Here is a 22965-nt window from a genome sequence, read left to right on the forward strand (position 1 = left end):
AAAATGATTTTAAAACACCCAAATGAAAGACTTGGTAGATTGGAGCATCCAAAATCATCCAGCCAGTGCCCTGTCTCCAGCAGACACTGGACTGATCCTGCCTACAAATCAGTTTTGGATTCTAGTAATTAGCAGATTAGAGACTTCCTGAGCCACGAGTTGTGTTGGGACCAAGGGGCTTAATAGCCACAGATAGGTTCCTCCTCTGAATTAATTGCAGCTCTTTTTGAACCCATTTATCCTCCTGGCTGTCACACATCTCAGTGTTTAATTACACAGTGCCCGAGGATTTAATGGTGCCCCTTCCTGTTGCACTGAGCATAAGGAACAGACAGACACAGTGTCACCTTCTTCACACCATTTATCCAAAATCTCACTGTGGGTTTCCACAGCATCTGACACTTACTAAAGCCTTGTTTTCTGAGGGCACAGGGCTGAGAGTCTGATTTCCTTTTCTTAATGATTTTTTAATTTTTTCTTCTTTTATATGCCCAAAGAAGAGGGATGAGATCTGAGTATGTTCTGAAATCTCTGTTTAGAAGGTAAACAGAGACCCTCTTTGTTCTCAAAGATTGGCTTTATTACTCTAAATTTCCTTACTCTGCCTGATACAAGGCTCACTTCAGGATCATGTGATTTGGAATATGCTCTGAAACACTCGGATCACGACAGTGAAGTGGGTGCTGGAGCCAGGCAGTGTCTCACTCTACAGTGGGTGTGATTGGAAATGCTGCTTCAAACAGAAATGGGAGAAACTATGACAACCGGGTGGGGGAAAAAAGGGAGGAGGAAGAAGGTCAGAGGACTGAACCTTTCAAGCTGCCCATGATCTCTTATTGATGTATGGATAGTCTTATTTATAACAGCATCAGGTCAGAATTAGGCTGATGCTGGCAATTTGATGAGTCCTTGTCCTACAGAGCAAATGAGTGATTTAAGTTTTCCGTGACCTTTTGTCTACAGTGGTCTGCATTTCCCTCTGGAAAATCTAAGCAAGAGAAACCATCGGCCTCTTTGCAGCATCAGGGGGTTGAATTTGTTTGTTGGTTGGTTTGGGGCTTTTCTTGGTTAGGATTACAAGACATACTTTGTCAGAAATCCACGGTTTTCTGTGGCTCTTAAAACATTCTGGTGTATTTTACATTTGAACAGAAATGAGGCCTCCTTGAAACAAATTCATTCAGGTTGGCTTTGCACATTGATGATTAAAGAACGTGGTTCAATTTTTTTGTCTCATTCTGAGCAACGTCTCATTAGATTTGCGTTTTATTGCTTTTCATATCCATCATGATTTGTGTCAGCAGAATGGTTATATAGATGGACAGCTTATAATCAGCTTTAAGTGAGGAAACAGAATGCAGGAATGGTTACTAAAAAAAGGGGAAGGTAATTAGCGCTGGGTGCCAGAATATAAATGAAGCTTGACATTTCCATTTTGTTAATCCAAATAACCCTTGTCTTAATGTTACAGAGTGCAGGAGGGGATTCTGGGCCTCTGTCCACGTCTCTGCATCCTCCTCGATGCTGCATGTCCTGGCATGGCAATGCCCAGTGATGCCCAGTGATGCCCAGTGATGCCTGGTGTTGCCCAGCAGTGCCAGGGTGGTTTCAGCTGCTGGAGTGGCGGAACCTGAGAATTATGTGGAGCTGCTGCAGAGCTGCCAGACCTGAGCTTTCCCCACGGGGAAAGCTGCTGCTCACTTGGGAATTCAAACAATTGTCTTTTCAGTGCACTTTGCTGTCCCCCCATTGGTTCTCTCATCAAATGTGAGATGTCTGCAAAGCAATTGGGCTTTATTTGATGTATAAAGTGGGAGTGGGAGGGAGGGTCAGGGAGGACGAATTAAAATGAATTGGGAATCCTAAAGTGAGGAGAAAAGAGGACTGCAGGGAGCCATGATAACTCTTTACAAATACTTAGAGGGACATAATGAAGAGGACAGGGACCAATTACTCTCATTAGTCAGTGTGAGCTGAACAAGAAGTAATGCTGTGTGCTGTGGAAGGGAAACTCAGATCGTGCTGGAAAAGTTCTAGTGATAACAGCACAGAAGGAGCTGCCAGGGAAGGTGTTTCCTGGCCTTGAGTGAGGAACCTGGTAGAGTTCAGACACCTGACAAATGCAAGCATCTGGCCAGACTCCAGGTAATTCACCAGTACATTAATTTTTCGCCGTTTTCATGTCTACCTGACCTATATCCCTATTCAACTATGGACATTTTTCCTGTTCTCATATCAACACTTAATATTTGAGGTGACACATTAGGTACCTACCAGTTTGTTGCTCCTTCTGATCATACTTTTCTCATGGAAATGGAAGGTAAAAGAAGAAAAACCTGGGAGTAACTTGAGTGAAAATCATGTGGAGTGTATTAGCATTTGGTGAGCTGGGCACAAAAACCACTCAGGAAATTAAAAGCAGGATGATATTTTGAGATGATAAAACATTAAAATATGAATCTTGCATTTGAGTCACATCCAGCCTCGATTTTTTGCTTTTCAAGTTGCAGCTTAGGAAATGCTGAGCCCATGCCAGTGGCAAGTGCAGGCTCTGGGCTACTGCAAAATGGAGAAGGAATTAAATGGTGTTAGAGTTGGGCCTCTTGGTGATGAAATGAAATGAGAAATGCAGAAAGAGGACAAAGGAAAGAGAAGGTGGCCATGGAGTTCAAACAAAAGGGCACAAGAGCTTCCTTACACAATGTGTTAATTAAGGCAATGCAGTGATTTTTCAGGCCAGCTCAAAGCTCACTCAAAGGTTGGCCAGAAAGGTGGGGCAAGGTCTATGCCCTGGAGGCCTTCAACACAGTGGGGTTGCGTGTAAAATAGTGCCCTGCTCTTGGATACAGCCTCAGTTGGTAAAGTTATAAACCTTTTGCCCTGTTTGTTTTGGTGTTATTATTTTCTTATGGCCTGTTGGAAATACATGTAAAGAGGGCAAAAAAGCAGCACCAAGAGCTCCCCCATGCCTGAGCCCCAGCTCCCCTCTCTCAGGAAGGAATAATCCAGTCCCAAATACACAAAGCAAGAGCCAATGGGTGTCCCCACAGTAAGGGGTGCCTGTGGTCCCTTTTCTGCAGAGGCTGATCCTTCCTTGCCAGGGCACTGTCCCCCTTCTGTTTTCTGTCATTCAGCACCTGAGCAGAATGATCCTCTGGGCAGGTGATGATTCCATCACTGGATTTCTCTCATTCCCTTTCATGGCTGTAATTGGAGGTGCATCTGTCATCACATCCATTCAGGGGAAAGAGATGATGAAAAGGGAAGAGGCAGGAAAACACCATTTAAGAAATAAATGCAAAGTTATGACGCCTCTGTCTGCCCGAGAAAGAGAGATTTTTATGCAGCTTTTGGCATTTACAAATCCTTTGTGAAAAGGTCACGCTGTACTTGGAATCTTATTAATACAGAAGAATGGCCCAGAAAATGTCATGTCTTTTTACCCTGATATTTACCCAGAAAGGAGTGACTCAGCACCCAGAGCTCTCTGGCAGGATGGCATTAATGAGGGGGAGCCCACAGCTGTGCTGGGGGTTGAGTGTGTTTGGGGTGAGGGGGTGACCCCAGCGAGCAGAGGGTCTGTGTGTGTGTGTGCACCAGAGTGAAGGTACAGTCTGCACCTCCACTGACTGGGAGAGGTAGCCAGAAGATATATATGCATAGATGTATCTATATATGTGGGTACAAATATTCTAGGAATGTACACACATTTTATATAGTTATGGGGATAGTTTTATGGGTACAATTAGCCTGAGTCCCCAGCAGCACACGCTGCGTTCTTCCAACTCCTCCTCATTATCAGGCAAATCTCATAATTGTATTTGGAAGCCAAACTCATGCTTTTTAAACGCTTGGGACAAGCAATGCCAAGGAGCAAATATTATGGGAAAGGCACTGATTCCTCAGTGATTTGCCTTCTTTTATTTTCAGTGACCCCCCAGCTGCCCTTTGCCCAAGCAAAGCTGTGGGGCTTCCACAGCAATAGGATCTTGCTAATTGTACCAGAGTCATTTTGCTGCACAAAGCATCTTATTTCATTGCAATGTGAGAGGCACTGTAATGAATGTCTGCCCCGGGAAATGAAAGTCATCAATTGCTACAGCCAACACATTTCAGAATGAGTAAAGGAAAAAAAAGTGTAGATAAGGGCTTTTAAGTCACAGGGTGGTAAATATGCACATAATTCATTGAGCAGTTTTAAAAGATGAACAAAAGTAATTTCTTCATCAGCTATGGAAACAAAACCTTGGCTGTGTGGAGTGCAGGCTTCTACCCTCTGCTGAAAACTGTTACAGGAAAACACAAAAACCATTTCCAGCAGAAATCCTGGCCCTGCTAAACCATGGGACTCTGATCCTGACCAGCGCCAGCCACCCCCTGCTCCCAGCTCCAGACTTGCCTTAAATATCAAGGAAATCATCCCCCAGGAGGGAATGCTGCCCCTTGCTCTTCTGTGAGGTTTAATTAATGTTTGCAAAACACCAACAAGATGTAAACACACTCCAGAAGTGCAAAGCAGAGCACTGCTGTCACTGTGCCCTGCTGGGCGTGGGGATGGAGTTTGGGCAAATAAAGGCTGTGCACAGCAAGAAAGACCTGGAAAATCTCTAAGAAAAAGTTTGTCCCTCATCTGCAGTTTAACTTTATATTTCAATCTTTAATCTACTGGGTTTAGTTACATTTGTATTCGCCTCCTGCAAGGGAATTTTCTTTCAGTTTGCCTTAGTGGTGACTCATTTTACCTTTAATATGTTTTGGCAGGACTGAGGTATTTATTTTAGCAGAGCAGTGAAAACAGTTTTGAGGGTTAGCAATGGCTGTGATTCCTGCCATGTCACCACGTGTTTAATGCCACAGTTTGGGTTGACCCAACAGAGCTCTGAGCACACACAATCAATCACCATCACACCTCACACCGTACACAATTTCTTAACTTTTTAATAACTTGTACAGTGAAATATTTTGCCAGTTCTGACATGCTGCAGGCTCATGCTGAATGGAGCTAGCCTGTTCAGCATTCTCTAACCTATTACAGTGTCTTCATTTTACTCTTCTCTTCACAGGAGTACTCTGGACCCTGGACATGCAAGAGCTCAGAGTGGGGTTTATAACACTGAACAGTGGTGAAACACCATCTCTGACTCGGAAAGCTCCCAGTAGTCACTGCTTCTTTCATTTTTATTTCCTATGGGATTTAAAATTCCTGCTGTCCTGTCTCGTCCTGTGATCCAAACATTGATTTCCTATTAGGACACAGATCTAGTCTGAAAGCTCATGAAAGGACACATATTCTTGCTCATGCATTGCTGCTCACTCATAAGCAGTCACAGGCAGAAGGGCTTGGTGCTGTCCTCCACAGCCAGCATCATGTCAGTGAAAGGTTTTATGGGAATGCAATTGCATTCCAGGCTAAAATAGCACCAGACTGGGTTTTTAGAGGCATGTCCAAAACCTGTTTGGAATTGAAGTTGGGTTTGTAGTGCAGCTACAAGTGGATTGTTTGATAAACATGAATTGCAGCAAATGCCCTTAAGTCAACTCTATAAAGAGTGAGTTTTATAAATGTGCTTCATAAATAGCAATATTTTCTAATTTCATAGCACAACAAGAACAAATCACCAGCTTCTTTCCAAGATAGATTTGTTCCCTGTAGATAATACATTGATCCTGCAGATTTCCATCTATTTTCAGTCCTTCCAAAGAGCACTCATTACCATTCAGTAACCATGTGCATGGTTTTTATTAAAATAACATTCAGTGACCTTATTTATGTCATGTAGCCTGGTGTTTGTTCAGAGAAATCTGGCAGAGTGAGCATGGGGCCACACAGCATCACTGCCACCACGTGCTGCTGGGAGACTCTGAGGGGACACTGCCCTGACCCACGTCCCCAGCAACCAGTGCCCATCCTTGCCCAGCCCCAGGGACTGGTGTGCCCAGGAGAGGGAGAGACAGGACGTTTCACACTGTCCCCCAAGCAGTTGCTCAGCTGCAGCTGACAGGGGAACCCCAACTGCTGCCCAGCACCACCCGCTGCCAGAGCAGCCCCCACACCCGCTCTGCCCACAGAGCTGCAAATCATCTCAGGGGGTGAGGTTTGCTGGATGCTTCGCAGGGAAGTATCAACATCCATCCTCTGCCAGGGAACAGCAGTCTCTGGCACTGCAGCTGGCCACCCTATGTGCTGGGCTGTGGCAGACCTCAGGGTGACATGGAATTTTACTATGAAGCACAAGGCACTGTGCAAAGCTTCCTTGCCTCCACGTGCTGTAAAGCCAGGACTGACCTCAGCAGTGCCAGCAGCTCAGCTCAGCAACACCCCTCTGCCCTGGCTCCCAGAATGAGAAAAAGACAACAGTGACATTTAATTTACCCCCTTCTCCCTTTCTGCCCCAGCCCACCTCAGGCATGTCTCACCATTACCCTCCTGCTGCTCGGGGCTCTGCTGCACACTGGGGACCTGCTGTCACTCACCACTGTGCCTAAAACCACAAAGGAAAATTTAAAGACAACAAGCAAACCCATGTCTTCTGAATCTGACTCCAGAGCCCCAACTGAAGGTCACCCACACCTCTGTGTGGGAGCTATTAGTGTTGATATTTGTATAGTCCTTCACGAGCATTATAACGATGAATGGTGACAGCTCATGCATATGTGTCTGTGTACACACACACACACTAGACCCCCTTACATCAGAACACTATGCCAAAGAAATTATGTTTCACATCATTTCTAGTGTCATCTTTGATTAATTTGCGTTTCTTTTCTCATTATGGCTCATCCCTTATTTCAAAGGTGTCCTTCAAACCAGGACACAGGGAGAGGACCTAGAAGTGAGAGACAGCAAAGAATAATCTGAAGGCAAAGCCCAGGAAAGCCATTCCCACAGCCACACCTCTGGCTTAGCACTCCCATCCCACATCGCCCCTTCCCTTTGTCTCAGGAGAATTTGCTTTCCCAGAACTGATTCACTGTGTCCCAATGCCCATCCTCTTCCTCTCATCAAGCAAGGAACAAAGAAATGCCTAAATCTGGGAGAATAACTGTGGGTCATTTGACAGCTACACGGAGCCACAATATGCAGAAATACAAACATGCATGTGCCATTTATCCACTTTCTCTGCCCCCTACCTTGATGTGACGTGTCTGGGCCACTCTGTGTTAAAGGTGCAGTGAGTCCCTCATTGCCCCCAGCTCAGGCATCAGAACCAAAGTGGCCCTGGACCAGCTGCAGGACACAGCCCTGTGCTGTGATCCCTCGCTCTTGCCCCACAGATGTGACTGCTCTGCCAGGACACCGAGGACACCTCTGCCATCACAGCCCAGCTGGGGACAATATTGTTGTTAAAATAGCCTGAGAACACCATAACCAGAACTCATCTGGGGAGGTATTTAATCTCAAGATGTGATGATGATGTCAGCACCGTTTAAACACATCCTTCAGCTATAGGTCAGCCCTTTCTGTGCATCTCATTTTGAGATCTCTATACCCCATTTGTGCACCCTTGGAACATTGTCACAAGACCCTTTGGACTCCTGTCTTCCCCTGAAATCCTCCCCAAAGCCATGTCACTGATTGGGTGCTCAGAAAATATGCACTCACCTTTCTGCTGACATGTGATTGTACAACACAGACACAGTTTGTTCTTTGCCTAATACAAAGTTAAACACTCTGAAGCTCACTGAGTGATATGTTTTGTCCCATGAAAGATTTGCTTCAGAAATACAAAGACAGAAAAATACTCATCTTTCATTATTATATCAGTTTTTAATCAGCTGGGAAACGCTGCTTCTTCCCTCAAATGAGCAGACTAAGTGTTCTACCTCTGCCTCCCCCAAGATCTCTCCTTTTTCCCATGGAATGTTTCCATTTTAATTAGATTCCTTTATTACCACTCTCTTTTCTAGCATATCTTTTATTGCTATTAAACTTTTTTCCCTCTACCCATCTATTTTCTTCAATTGCCAAGAGCCACAATGAGTGTCCATGTGCAAGTGCTAGGGGAAGAGGAAGAAAGAGATAAAAGACGAATAAAAAGAGAGAAAAGGTGGAAAAAATCATCGAATAAGAGCAACTGCTTGAAGGACCAGCAAAACTGCTGACAAGGCACTTCCATGAAAACAGAAAGTTTTCCCATTTTGCTGGGACAGGGGTTATGCCCACAGTCCCTTCTCTGCCCTGGCTACATCCCAAGTGTAACAGGGAGTCAAGTCCCTGCTGTGCCTTACAGCCACTGCTCTGCCTTAACGACTTCATACAGAGAACAAACCAAGCAGAAACAAGTAATTTCTGGTTTCTAAGCCACTCTCTGCTCACTGACAGCTCCAGCCCGTGATGCTGAGGAGGGGACACGGTGAGCACTGTGGGGCTGCCGGCCCCACATCCCAGTGATGTGCTGTGGGAGATGTGGATTTGTGTCTTCCACTGGTGCATGTCAATGCTTACACTTGCATTCCAATTCCAATGAAAAATTTATGAGTGTTAAACTTCTGTATGTCATAATTAAACACAAACAATCATTTCCAAATAACTGTTTACCATGCTGCATATTCAATCGTGCAATTAATCTCAGTGACTCTTTCTCCTTGCAAATGAGTGGAGGCAGGACCATGCTGTGGAAGATGAAGAGCCAGTCTGACATTTCAGGAGAGTGGTTACCTGTGGAATAAATAGATTGAAGCCCTGTCATTCTCAAATAGATGCCACCTCCTCCTGCTAACTATTTGTTCAGAGGAAGGCTCCCAGGGAGATGGATGGGACAGGTGCTGTTCAAACATTAATCTCAATGCAGAGAGAGAGGGAAGTGGCTGCTTGCAGAGCTCTTCCAAGGGACCCAAGACCTGCAGGGAATGCGTGTGAGTTGGTCCCAGCGCCACCACCAGTGACAGTCTCAAGCCAGGACCTGCTCTATGAGTAGACAGGGATCGACCCACTAAAAGGGACCCCCCACTCATGACCAGCTCTAACAACAAGGGGGCAAGGGGTGTGTAGGGAAAACTCCTGTGAGAACTGGCAGCAGAAAGAGGCCCTGGCATAAGGATGAAGTCATGCAAATGGCCCCATCCCTGAGTGTTCCCATCCTCACCAGTTCAGGTGGGCTCTGCTGGCAGAGCCCAGGGTGGCCAGTGAGGACCTAGGGGTGCTGTGGGAGCCCAGGAGTTGGTTCATGCTGAGCAAGTGGCACTGTAAGCCGTGTGTCATTGGCATTCAGCAGCAGCCTGTTTCCTTTCTGGCATAAAACCTGAAGTACTGACCTGCCAGTAGGTGTAGATTGGTGGTGGCTTCACAGGGAACTGCATTTGTCCTGGAAACAGGGTGAATAAAAGACCTGATGGAGTTCAGCAATACAATACAAATAACAGTGTCCCTTTGCATTACCAACAACACACACTACACGCCCTGGATCCCTGTTCTCCTGAGGACTCCACTAGGAAGCTCTTTGTAAATAGGATGTCCCAGTGAATGTCCTCTCCCAAGCAGACATTAATCACCCTTTGTGAATGCACAGTCCTGGGGAGGAAGGACTGCACTGAGTGGGAGAAGACAGTGCTCCCAATGTCAGCTCTGAGGTGACTGTCCACAAGCCCACGTGTTTCTCCATGGCTGTAGCCGAGATTGTAGCACCCTCTGCTGCCTTGTCCATGGAGATACCACCTGTGGCAGGTACCACACGTGCAGGAGAGCTGGTGTGGTCTGCCCTGGCAGCACGGCCATCCCCGGGGCTGCAGACAGAGGCCATGACCTCTCTGCATGGCCCCTGAGCTCTGAAGCCTCTGTGAGTGCCTGTGAAGGAGTCTGGAGGGTACTTGACAGCTCAAGAGACACCTAATTGGCTGTGAAGGATTTCTCCTCTAGATTGCAGGTTTATATTGTCCCCAGGTTGATGCTAGTGACTGGAAGCTATTTCCACCCAGCAACCTTGTGAAGTTGAATGTTTGCCCAGACTGGTCCTGTGAGCTCCCAACCCCTGCTCATGCAGAGAAGGACATGACTGGAAGCCCATGAGCCCTGCTCTGTCCCACTGCCAGCAGGGCCAGGTGTGCCCCATGCAGCAGGTGACTGGGGGATGCTCCCAGTGTGACTGTGTGTGCTTGGCTCTTGCCACAGCCAGAAGATTTCAGCTCTGCAGGCTGTCAGCTCACCGGCTTCTGCAAACACTGGTTTCCTAATTAAATTAAATTATTTAGCAGTATTTAATTTCACATATGTAAATTTTTGTGCTAGCATGATCAGTGCCATATTCGCAGCTGTTTATTTTTAGGGTGTTAACCCAAACTCTGTTGTAAACATGTTTTCACAGGTCAAAAGCAAAACAGAAAAAGCACCAGAAATATTTGTATCACGATGATTTCCAGTTCTACAGTAAATGCAATAAGGGAAAGAGTGGCTTGAGAGCAGGAGAGGCTGTGAGGACTCTGCTGCTTAGAGGACCCTTGTCATCCCACAGGGAGTCGGTCCCCTCGTGGCCACCACATCCAGCAGCAAACCCCACCCAGGGGTTTAACTGACTGCAGAACACTTTGCCTTCCCTTTTGGCTGGGCAACAGCTTGTACATGGGGTGGAAAGTTTCAGGGAAGAAAAAGGCTCTGAGAGGCACAGGAACCCTTGCTTTGCACAGCATAGATTCTAAGTGTTCTCACTGGGGCCTCAAAACTGTGTCAAACAAATGCAACTTGGTCTCTTTCCCTGTCTTCAGTCCCTAACAAAGTTGTTTTCATTATCGAGGAAACCCCTGGAGAAGTGTTAGCATCCTAAGTAAGCCTTGTAAGTGGAACAGAATTAGGGAAGCAAGCAGACAACACAGTAGAGAAAATAGATCTCATTTTCTATCTATCAGGTTCCATTAGTCTCACAGGCAGGTCTCTATCACAGCCACGGCCCGTCCACGGTCAGAGTGCACCCAACAGATGGAAACAGGAACGTGTCTGCTGAGGAGCCTGTTACTGGATTTAACTCTCAATCACCAGCTGAGCAAGGGATAATGCAATTCATCAGGCACCAGTCTCAGGGACATTCCAACCAAATCCTGTAAGCAAACTGGGGGCAAAGGTCTCTGCAACGATCACCTGGTGCACAAACAGCTCATGGGACATACCTCTGATGCAGATCCAGGGGAGATCAAACTGCTGCTGGAAAGGTTCCTCCTGCCCTGCTTCCCCACATGCTCATGCATTTTCCAGGATCTGCAGCACACCGTGGGCAATCCACTCAAACACCACAGTGTGGCCTCACCCAGCCCTGGGGCCGTGGGACGAGGGCTCCACCACCCCAACTCCACATCAGATGTCACCAACTCTGAGGAACAGGAACGGAGAAGGCACTGGGGGCTGCCCTCACAACACCCCTTACAGCTATGGGGGAAGGACCATTAGGGAGTGAGGGGAAGAAAATTTACCCACTAATTGCTAACAAGCCCTGTCTTTCCTTGCTGGTACACAAACAAGGGAGTTCAGCTCTCCAGCTGAATTAATGCCACTTGTGAAAACTAACCTGGGAGGTTGGATGTTTCTTCCAGGGTAAGGAGATGTTCCAATTACCAGTAAATTGCCAGCACTCAGAATGATGCTGCATATTAATTCAAAGCATGTGAATGTTCACTGAATTACCCAGAACAGTAAACAGCTCTTTGTGAGGTGTGTAAATAATCCCAGGGTAACCAGAAAACTGGGAAAAGAGATTTTAAAAACTAATTTGCCTGGGCAGAGAAAAAATTTTTAAGGAAATAAGTAGCAAAACAGGTTATCAATGAAACAATAAATTTGATTGTTATTAGCCCAGTGATGTATTCATGATTGGAAGGAGCAGTCCCAGGCCACCTGTACCACCTGCACCACACTGAGACTTTCCTGGGATGGGAAAACATGGGTAGCCCCATCCCTGTCTCACTGCCCCAGGCTCCCCATGGCCGGAGAGACATGGAGCAAACATGTGGGAAGGAAGAAGAGGCTTCACAGGTTGCTGTACTTTCTACCTGAAGACCAGGGTCCAGTGTCCCTCCAGCTCAGCATCCATTGCAGTCACCACTAATGAATGAAGATTTAATAAATGCCTGTGGCTTTGGGGGTTTTTCAACCCTTTTTTTTTTTCCCCCCAATTCAGCTCCCTCATCACTGAGCTAATGCACTAATGGACACTTACCATTACCTAACTTCTGACCTAATGGGCACAGTAAATAAGTAAAAGGCTCATAAAATCAAATTTACTGAGCATCATTCCGTTTGCTGTCCATTAACTGAAACTATTTATTAGGTTAAACAGATCCAGGGTATGGAGCTATATTCATCTTGCACTAATGCTGTTACACAGATATTTCAGGATCCCAGGTGCTCCAGCAATTGCAGGGAAGTGCTGGGAGGCCAAGCTCTTGCTCCTGGCAGGATTTTCTGGAGCAGGGTGGGTGCCCCAGCCCTGTGAGCTGCGTGAGGTTTTCTTTCAGGCATGAGGGAGCTCCAGTCAACTGCCTGCTGCAACATCCCCAGGAAGGGAAAAGGGCTGGGAACCTTAATGACAGTGTCTGGTTTACAAATACCCAAATCAGAGACAGATTAGATGAACTTTGAAAACTTTCATATATATATGTATACGTGCGTGCATGTGTGTGTGAGAGAATTTTTTTTAAGGGATTTCACTTGATAAGCTACTTTTTTCTTTTCTAAACTCCCAGGGCGCCAGTAAAGCCACCATTACAATCATGGGGACCAGTAAAGCTTCAAAAAATAGCATTTGCACTGTGGATTTAAACCATTAGAACCACAGTAAGCCTTGAAGATAACTCTGAAATGCATTTTTGATTTCTCAAAAATTTCTTGAGAATCATTAAAAGAAATGAAAACTCTGTGCCCCGGACAGACACAGGCTGGGAAAGCACTGCAAGGGATGGAAAAATATTGGCAATACTTAGGAAAAGATACAAGGAGTGTCCCCAGAGCAGTGGCTCACCCAGCAGGAGGGGCAGGCAGAGCTTTCACGTTTCCATTTCCATGATGCTCTCACCGTCCCAGATGCCACCTGGCCAAGGGTGAGCTGGCAGTGCTGGGGCAGAGCCCTGCCCTGCACTTTTTGGGGACTGCAGGTCCTTGCTGAGGGACCCTCAGCACTGCTGTGCCATGGACAGGGGGTGCTGCCACCCCAAAACACAAGGAAAGGCTTGCTTGAAATGGGCATTTGGTCCCCAGAAGTCCCAGTCCCTCCTGGTTCTTTTTTCCTACCAACCATCCATTTGACTATTTTCTAAAGCAAAACAGCAGCTTCATTGCATCCAAGTAATGACATTTCAGGCTTAAAAGCCATGCTGTACCCACAGTTCACAATGAATCAAACAGCCTCTAATGTCTCCTGACCTACTTTTTAGATCCTTCATCATATCTGCTTAAGATAAAACCCTTGCTGAGGATTAGAGCATTCATGGCATATGTCCAAAGGTCAGGAAAGGCCATACTGGGATGACAAACTAAGAAAACTGCTCCTGGCAGTTTCAATGTTGTATTTTACTTCCAGGACAGGCAAAAGCTTATTAAAACTGTGAATTATCACACTGCTGGGAAGAACTGGAGCCTCCGATTGCAGAGCAGTGTCTGCTGAGTAGAAACCAGCCTCTTAGTGTAACTTTCTTCCTGCAAGGTGAGAACAAGGCATCAATGGAAATTAGGATCTGGGTTTGCCCTTAAATCACTTAATTTACTTCAATATTTATGCTGTAAATGAGAATTAAGTAGGAAAGGATTTGAAGCTATTAAATAATTTAATGCCAGGTTTTCCAGCATTCAGCTGTAGGTTAATTTGGTTTCCAGCACAGGTAACACTTTGCAGTCGAGTACCAAATGCATTTGGAACACTTCTGAAGTGCTCCCACCCGGCAGCAGAGCCACCTTGGTTCTGGAGGCCACAGTGGTATCAGCCCTACCCAGGAACCAGATCCTGGAGAAGCAGCAGGGATGCAGAGGTTGTCCTCACCTGTGAGACTCTCCATTCAACACGTGGGAACGAATTCTGAAGGGAATCTTCACCTTATTTATGACTGCCTCTCTGTGCCCTAAGTGTGGCCAGGGACAAACTGAAACTAAGCCTGGTGTCCCACTGCAGTGAGGACTGGGTCCCCTGTCCCCTTGTGCCATGGGGTGTCCCGGGGTGACGCCCCAGCCCTGGCAGAGCCCGGCTGTGCCAGCCCAGCACACGGGCCCCGACAGCTGCCTGGAGCTCTGTGTGGATTCCAGGCACATCCCTGCTGCAGCTGGTTCCTGGGGTTAATGACAGTGGAGTGAGGAGCAGGAGTACCGTGTGAGTAGGTTTGCAGTTAATTTAGCAGATGATGTCAGCTGTCCAGGCACAGGCTATTCCCATTCCCCCTCATTAACCTCGGCTCTGACAGACTGTGCCGCACCCTGGGTCCCATCCATCAATCCCTGTCACTCCCAGCAACGCTGCTTCCTTTCCACTGATGGAGACAGAGGAGAACTTCCATTGTTTCTGCTGCTTCCCAGTCACTCCTGACACAGGGCTCAGGAACGAGGCAGAGTCAGGCTTCGAGGAGCCCCCAGTGCTGCTGGAAAGGGGGATTCAGACGTTGGTGCTTGGCCCTTTGAGCTGGGTCAGCATCTGAACCAATGCCCTGCCAGTGGGCACCAGGTGCTTGGGTGGGCCCCTTGCAGATGAGCTGAAAAACCACCATCCCAAATCCTCAGGGTCTGCGAGAATTTGACTACTGTGTTTAATTACTTTTGTCAGAGATGGGAAACTCTCCTGGTGTTCTACTTAAAACCTTGCCTCCTTCTCCCATGCTGAATCTCTGCTCCAGCAGGGACAGGACTTTCAGTCTGAAGCCCCTGTACTGTCAGTGGAAGATGACATGAGCTGTGTGATGTGTGACAAATGGCTTTGATTTTTCAGAGGAAGTTTCATTATTTCAATTTTCCTATGTTCTTGAAATGAAGAATTCCCATCCAAGAAGTCGTCTGGAAGAGCAAAAATTTCTCTTATTTCAAAGGGTCTATTTGAACAAAATATAGTTTTACTTGAGCCTGACTTGTGGAAAATGTCAGAAAACTGAAACATTCAATTCTGAAAACACAAACAGGGACTCCTCCTCCAGGATCCTGGAACCAGGCTGGAATGCTGCAGCCTCCCCAAAGTGGTTTTTTCCTTCCAAGTTCTCCCCAGAATACATGTTGTGTTGGAACTCCGTGGTCTCAAACACCTGCAGTTACAACGATGCCACGGTTAAGGACTGTGTTCTGTGGGAAGCCAGCCCATCCAGATCTGGGCAAATCATCCCTTATTACTTATTTATGAGAGTTAATTTCGTGTGCTGGCATCTCACATGCCATATGGAGGAGAGGCTGCCCGAGCCAAGCTGCAGGCAGCTCTCAGCCGCCTTTTTTTCTGTTGTTTTAAATACTGATGCTCACAACTGAAGGGAGGTTAATCACTGCTTTTACTGAGAAAAATTACTTGAGAAATCCCAAATCCTCACCTTTCAAACAGGCAGGTTTATGCCACAGAGAGCTGGTGTGCCCCAGCCAGAACACAGACTGCCTGGTGCCCCAAGATTCACAAACAGGTCGGCTCTGTAGGTACAGTTACAGATAATCAGATGCTGGGTATGTGCAGCCACATCTATTAATTTTCATAAACACCAGTTTCTCCTGGTATTTGCTCATCTGATGGTGATTGACAGAGGAATGGTCTGAAGTGCTTCGCCATCAAAGCCCGTGTGCTGCACACCAGGCAGCTCAGTCCCTGCTACTGTGTTCTGTGCCACCATTATCACTGAGAAACCTTTCCTCACCAATATTTTCTGTTAAATTTGAAGTGTCTGTCCCTTTTGGGGAGCTTTTTGTAAGAGTATCAAGGCCCAGGTTTGACCAGAAACTCTTACTGTGTAAACAAAACTAGAACTGTGCATGTCAGTGATTTGCATCTCTTCACACACCCTAAAAGCTGATCCCTGACATCCATTCAGACAAAAATATACATCCAAAAATATACAGCTATTCTCAGTATTCCTCATTTTCAGATGAGGTATGTCTCCAAAGATAGCGCTGAGATGAATTCACAGCAAGGTTGTGGCACTTCTGGTATTTGCTGTAGGAGAATGACATTTAGGATAATAAAAACGGAAGATGTGTGGAGCAGTAATGATGGCAATCACATTTTGCCACGGACAAAGAGATTATATAAGGCAGTGAAAGCTGAAATGGTGAGATGGCAGGAAGGGGATGGCCAGGGAGCTGAGGAGCAGCAGTGCCAAGGTGGGCTCGGGGAGCAGCTTCTGTCTGAGGTGGAACGAGCAAGAGAACTGCCCTGGCTGTCTGGCACTGATGGGGACCTGGGGGGATCCCTGAGCATGTCCCCCAGGGTCTGAGCAGGTGAGCACAATAATCACAGCTGCCTGGTTCCCTCTGTGCATCCTTCCTCATCACAGAATCAATTCCCCCTCATTTTCACCACATCTTATAAAATGTACTTTCTCCCAGAGATTTCCGCTCTACACAAACCTGTTTGTTTCCCTCATCTATGAGACATCTTTGACTTATCTGTGAAGTGCTACAAACACTGTAATATAAAACTGTTCTCATTTCAGTCTGAAATTAAAATTTAGTAGAAGATGCACAAAGCAGAATAAACTTTCAATTAAAATCTAAACACTGTACTAAGAAAGAAAACTGGAGGGAGCTTCTAGGCTTCTTTGCATTAAAAATGCCTGAGATTTAATTTCACTGTGACATCTCCTTGGAATTGCACTGCTAATTGATCAGATTTTGTCTGTCTGTTATTTAAACTTTCAATAAAACTTAGATTAATGGGAGGTGTAATCCTCCTGGGCAGAACAAATATTCCCATTGTTCGTGTCAGGTATGGAATAGCAATGCTCCTACTAACAGCTTCTGCATTCAACCTGGGAAAAGAAGTTAATCATAAAAGTGTGGTGATTCCTTAATTGCTTGAATGAAATTTTCTCTGTGTGCCATTCCCTTCTCCTGTGCTTCCCCACCCCCACTCTCCACAACTGCTGCTGCAGAGCTTTAAAACCACCCAGGCACCTTCAGGACTGAATTGCCTTGTTCATCATGCAAACGAGACCCCGGCTTGCTCTGCCAGTGGTCTCCCAGAAGGATGGGAGCATCTTCCAAGAAAAAAAAGCAAGCAACAGCTTTATAGAATCCAAGAATCAACAAGGTTGGAAAGACTGCCCAGACCATTGAGTCCAACCATTCACCCAGCACTGCCAAGGCCATCACTAAACCCTGTCCCCAGGTGCCACATCTGCATGTCTTTTAAATCCATCCAGGAATGGGGACTCCACCACTGCCATGGGCAGCCTGTTCCAGGGCTGGACACCCTTTCCCTCATGAAATTTTCCCCTATATCCAGTCTAAACCTCCCCTGGAACAACTTGAGGCTATTTGCTCTTGTCCCTTGTGACCTCCTAGAGAGGAAGCCCACTGCAGTAAAAATTAGCCCCCATCTCTGGCCCCACAGAGAAAGAAGCCTGAGCCAGCAGGCAGGACTATCCCACTCTCTTGGGATGCCCAAGGAATTGCTGGGCATCCCTCCAGCTTCGGGACTGGCTGAGAGGGCCCCCAAGATCCACCTCAGGCTGTGTGGACATTACTAGTGAAGAGCCTTTTGGTTACACACCCAACACTCACCAGAATCCAACTTCCACAGGCATCTGCAGGAGCTGCAGCACTAAACAAGCCCTTCATTAGCACAGGGGACCTTGACCTCCAGCTTTTGAGGATCTGGTGATTTTCCTACACAGTGCACATGCTGACATGACATATTTTTGGATGCTTCTGGAGGTAAAACCATTTCTCTATTTCAAGCTGAGTTTGAATAGATTATATAAAGCCTCTCCAAGATGCAGAATGCTTTCCAAATTGCTTATTTTAGTTTTCTATCTCTCAGTAAGGACTAAAATCTCTTGCATTTTTAGAGGAAGAGATCAACAGTTTAAAGTGCCATCCGTGGGCTGAAGCAGTGCTTGCTCCAGAAAACTGGGATCACTCTTGGATGAAGGACATGCTACATAGACATAATAACACAAATGCTGTTCACAGATACTAATATTAACATACCACAAAAAATTAGAGCCCGTTTTTTACCATTCTCTTCCACCGTGAGAGCAGTGTATCTGTGCCAAATTGTAACTACACACAAGAGGAGGGAATCATGCTGGATTTTTTCCTGATTTCTGCTTTTTCAGCGAATTTGCTCTCTGCCAGGCTAAGACCTTTTGTACCACACTGAATAAAAATCAGAGAGGGGCAGAACAAGAGGGAGGAAGAATTCAGGAGGCAACACCTAGTTTGTATTCCTGTAATGGTCCTGTTTGTTGTGTAGTGCTAAATTAACTCACATTAATTCATTGTGAAAACAAGCCTTAGAGAATAGCAAGGAATTTACAGTTTCTCCTGAATTAATATTGCATGGTAGCACTTTATTTTAAGAATAATTAACGATAACTCAACAGTGGAAAAAAAAGTCTTTTGATGCCTCTGAAGCATGTCAGCAGGAGATGGCTATGGTTGTACCTGCTGGGAGTCCTGCTTAAAATACAGCCAATATTTTCATAGCTGTGATTCATCTTCTCATCCTCTTAGGCCTGTGCTGTATTTATTGCACTTACACTTTGGGGGAAGAAAAAGGAAAAATCTGGTGTACTTGAAATAGGAATGAAAGAGTCAATTCCAAGCCTCTGCTCACACTGAGCCTGGTGTCACTGGGACATTGCAGGGGACAAACACCAGCAAGAGGGACACTGACCTGCAAGGCAGATTGCAGGTCCCTGGACATCCTTCTGATGTGACAAAGGTGGCAGCCCTCGGACCCTGGGAACTTGAGCCCCGGCCACAGGCTGCAGCTCTGCTCCCTGCAGGGGTTTGACATCCCCCAGCTGAAACAGCCCCATCACCTCTGCCAGGCTGAGAGATGGCTGTGGGGGAGGCTTGGCAAGAATCTGCATAAATGATGGATCCAGGTGAGCAGCACACACCATCCTCATTAAAGTATCAGTGTGGCTGGAAATGAAAAAGATTCATGTCTGCTGCAGGAGGCTTTCAGGGATCAATATGTTCCAACATATGTTTTAATACTTCCTCAGTTCTCACATGTGTCTCATGGGATTTCTTTATTTATCTTTTTTTCCCAAGGTTATGAAGCCAACTGTTTTTGTATGTGCTCTGAGGCAGAGACCTGCTTTTCATAATAAATCTCTTTCCTAGAAGGGGAAAAGCATGAAGCTATGCCTCTTATCCAAACAGAGCATGATGAGATTACGCTGTGCACAAAGCCCTGGCTGCTCCTGCTGTGTGCTGCTGGAGAGCTCAGCACACCTGTGGGGAGATTATTCTTCCACGAAGGGACTAACCACAACTTCTGCTTGTCGGTGCTTCTGGAACATTTTCTCCTCCCTTTATCTCTCCTTTTCCCAGAGGATGCTGTGCTTTGATGTCTCTGTAATACAAATCATACTGACACTGAGAGGTGAGTGGGCTGTACAGATCCATCCTGGGAGTAGGAAAAGCTGTCCTCTGCAGCGCTGGTGAAGGAGGGAGTGCAGCCCATGGAACAGGATTTGATAAGAAAGAAAGGGAAAAGGGAAGAGGGTGTGTTGGAATATGTGGGAGATGCAGAGCAGCCCTGGTTGTGCTGGCCCAGGAGCACAGACAAGTTTGCAGCTGCTCTGTAACTTGGCTTCTGAGGCTCATGTGCTTGGTAACTAACCTGGCTCCTCATCAAACTAATTAATTGAGAGAGCCCAAGGGGCCACTTGAAGCCAGTTCATGTCAGGACACCGTGAACAGCCCCTCTCACTCACTGCAGAACACAGGACTTGGTTCTCAAAAATCCAGCTCAGCTGAGAGCTGGTGGGTGTGCTCAGAGCTGTGCCAGGAGTAGCACAGCTGAGACTCTCCCCCCTCCCACCGTGGGGCTGTGATGGTCCTGGGCCCCCACCATGGGGCTGTGATGGTCCCAGCTCCCCCCAGCCTTGCCATGGAGCTGTCACCTGCACCACCCAGTGCTGGCTGTACCCAGAGGCACAGTGGCCACTGCTCCAGCCCAGGGTCACCGAGGTCAAACAAACCCTCTAACCTGGACACTTTGTCCTTCTCCTTTGTTCTGGGGAGATGCAATCATCTGTTCCTGCAGCGATTGGGTGGTGCACAAACCATGTGTCGACACCTCCCACACTTCCAGGGGCTTCAGTCCACCTGTGGAGTCCATCACTGCGGGGTGGGAAGGGAAGACAGGACGTTTTCACACCCTGGTCTCATCAGCTGCATGTGCAGGTGTTGCTCTTTTCTCCAGGCACTTCTTCCCCCTCTCATAGCAAAACCATAGGACAGGGAGGGAGCACTGCTGGGTTCAAACCTGGGATGAAACCTGTTATACAAGAAATCATTGTATTCCAAAAATCATATCCCAGGGGCTAAATAATAGGATAGAAACAACAATTGCATGAAATCCAAAACCAACACAAGAAAGAAAGTCTGTGCAATTGCAGTACCCTACCCAAGAGAGCCCACACCACTTCTGCATTAAGCTTGGAAATGCTATTTATTTGCATTCACACCACCACTTAACTACCTTCAGTTAGCATTACAAGTCTGTCATTTTCTAAGTATATAGAAAATAGTAAATACAAGCATAGTAAATACAAGCCTCTGACAGCACAGAAAGGTACAGAAGCCAAAGGGCAGGAGAAAGCACACGCTACTCTGGTCCCATCTCACATGCCAGAAGGAGAGATTTGGAAGCACCTTTGCTGTGCTCGCCACAGAACATCCCTGCACTGCCACCCTTGATACCTGAGCCACAGAACATCCCTGCACTGCCACCCTTGATACCTGTGCTCACCCAGGGCACCGTGCTGTGCTGGGGTTGAACTTGCATCTCCCAGCTACCCTGCAACAGACTGCACAATTATCATTTGTAACCTAAAATTCCCACTGAAGTTTTCCTCACAGAAATGTTTCTGTGCTCTCTGCCCTCTCTGCAGTCAGTGCTTTCATCGTGTCCCAGACCAGGTCACACCTCACTGCTGGATGATGGATCTGGGAAGGATGGTGAGCTGGTTTGGGTCAAACAGGGAGTTTGGGAAGCTCAGCTGCTGGGCTGACTGGTTTGATTTCAATCCAACAGCAGAAAGTGCTTGTGAGAACTGAAACATCCAGCAGGTGCTGAAACCTTATTCCCAAAGTGTGAGATTTGCAGCTTGAGACAATTACAGGCTGTGGGGGCCAGTTTGGCCAGAGCTTTTCCTGGGCACAGCTTCTGCCCAGGCTGGGGAGGGTCTGTGCAGCTCCCCAGTCTGACCCTGGTTGCTCTGTCACAGGAGCACTAACGAATCATCACCAATTCCTCTTTTTCATCCTGAAGAAGGGGTCTGTCCTGGGCTTTGCCTTTCTCTCATTAACACAGCAAGTGTTAACCGAATCTGATGTGATGACACAATTTCACAGCTTGTGGGCCCTGGGAACAGGGACTTCTTTTTGGCCATACAGCCTGAGAGACCATTCAAAAATAATTAAAAGATGGAACCTTTTATGTGGTTTATGATGCTTTGATCAAGGTTTTTAATTAACCTATCTTGCTTTAAGCTACTGTAAGTTCATTTCACCCTCATCAACAATATCATAATGGGATTGATTATAATGCAGCAGAGTGTGAGCCATGTGGCCACAGGGCCCCAGCTGCAGAGCCCCTTTAGCCCCTCGGCCTCCTGACAAGTCCCCATGGGGACGTGGGACTGCTCTGAGGGTGGTGAGGTGGCCGGGGAGCAGGTGGCAGTGGCAGGCAGGGCAGGATGCACCAGATCCTGGCCAGGCACAGCCAGAGAGCCAAGCAGTGCATCCATCCCCACTCCTGCCAGTGGCAAGGCCAGGGTGTTCATCAGCCAGTCAACTGGGAAGCAGCAATGAGGGCATGGCCAGGACACGTCTCAGTGCTGCTGCCATCGGGAAGGGACATGTCAGGCTGAAATTAGTCAAGCCAGTCCCTACAGTCAGAAGGGCACTGGTCCTTCAGAAGGGTGATTTGCTCCATCAGTCTGTGCAGAAACATTGAACCATGAGAATCATGATGTTAAGCCAGTGGGGAGGGAGGTAAAAATGTCACCTGACATTAGTGGTGCTGCCTCTGCACTGCAAGGGAAGCTGTTCTGAATCAGCTCAGGGCAGATCAGTGGCAGGGAACTGAGGGAGATGGAAGACAACCACAAGCTATGATGGTCCTGCCAGGAGAGACCTGTCGAAAGGAGCAGAGGGTGTAGGGTGTTAAAGCTCTCCTGTCTTCCAGAGTCCTGCTGCCTCTGCAAAAGCTGCCATCAGAACAAATTTCTGTTCAAACTGCTAAATGTGGGGGTATCTCCATTAACCTCCCCGTGCTGGGCTCTGCAGCCCTCAGACTGGTCAGAGACTGGGCTGGCTGTGTCTGACTGAGGGGGACCGTGATGCTTCCAGCCCAGGAGATGTGGCTGATGCACAACTGACCCCCCCAAAGTAATGGCTTTATCTGACTATTTGGTACTGACTGGTAGAAGCAACAACACTACATCTCCTGGTGCTTCCACTCAAGGTCAGCAGATCTACTGAACTTGATATTGAACAGGAGCCTAAACCAACGCTGGGCAAGGGAAGAGATTTACAGAGTGCTGTGCCAACAGCTTTCTGTGAGGTGTTGGAATAGGCTGTGCTAATAAACCCTGTGCAGAGCCATTGAGGGGGGGAAATGCTGAATCATTGCTGCTTCCTCTGAATGGCCATTGGGGCTGGATAAATCCATTCTTAGCAACTTCTTAAAGAAGCGTTTCTTCAAAAATTGATTTTAACCCAAATATAAAGTTCTGTTCCATACCATTAGCTTAAAGGCAGGCTAATTAAGCCCAAGCTCTAGGAATAGAAAGATTTTCTGAGTCTGTTTCTAAAGCTGTCACAAAAATCTGCATTTTCATGATGCTGTT

This window comes from Lepidothrix coronata, unplaced genomic scaffold (assembly GCF_001604755.1).
Source record: "Lepidothrix coronata isolate B3197 unplaced genomic scaffold, Lepidothrix_coronata-1.0 Scaffold99, whole genome shotgun sequence".
NCBI lineage: Eukaryota > Metazoa > Chordata > Aves > Passeriformes > Pipridae > Lepidothrix > Lepidothrix coronata.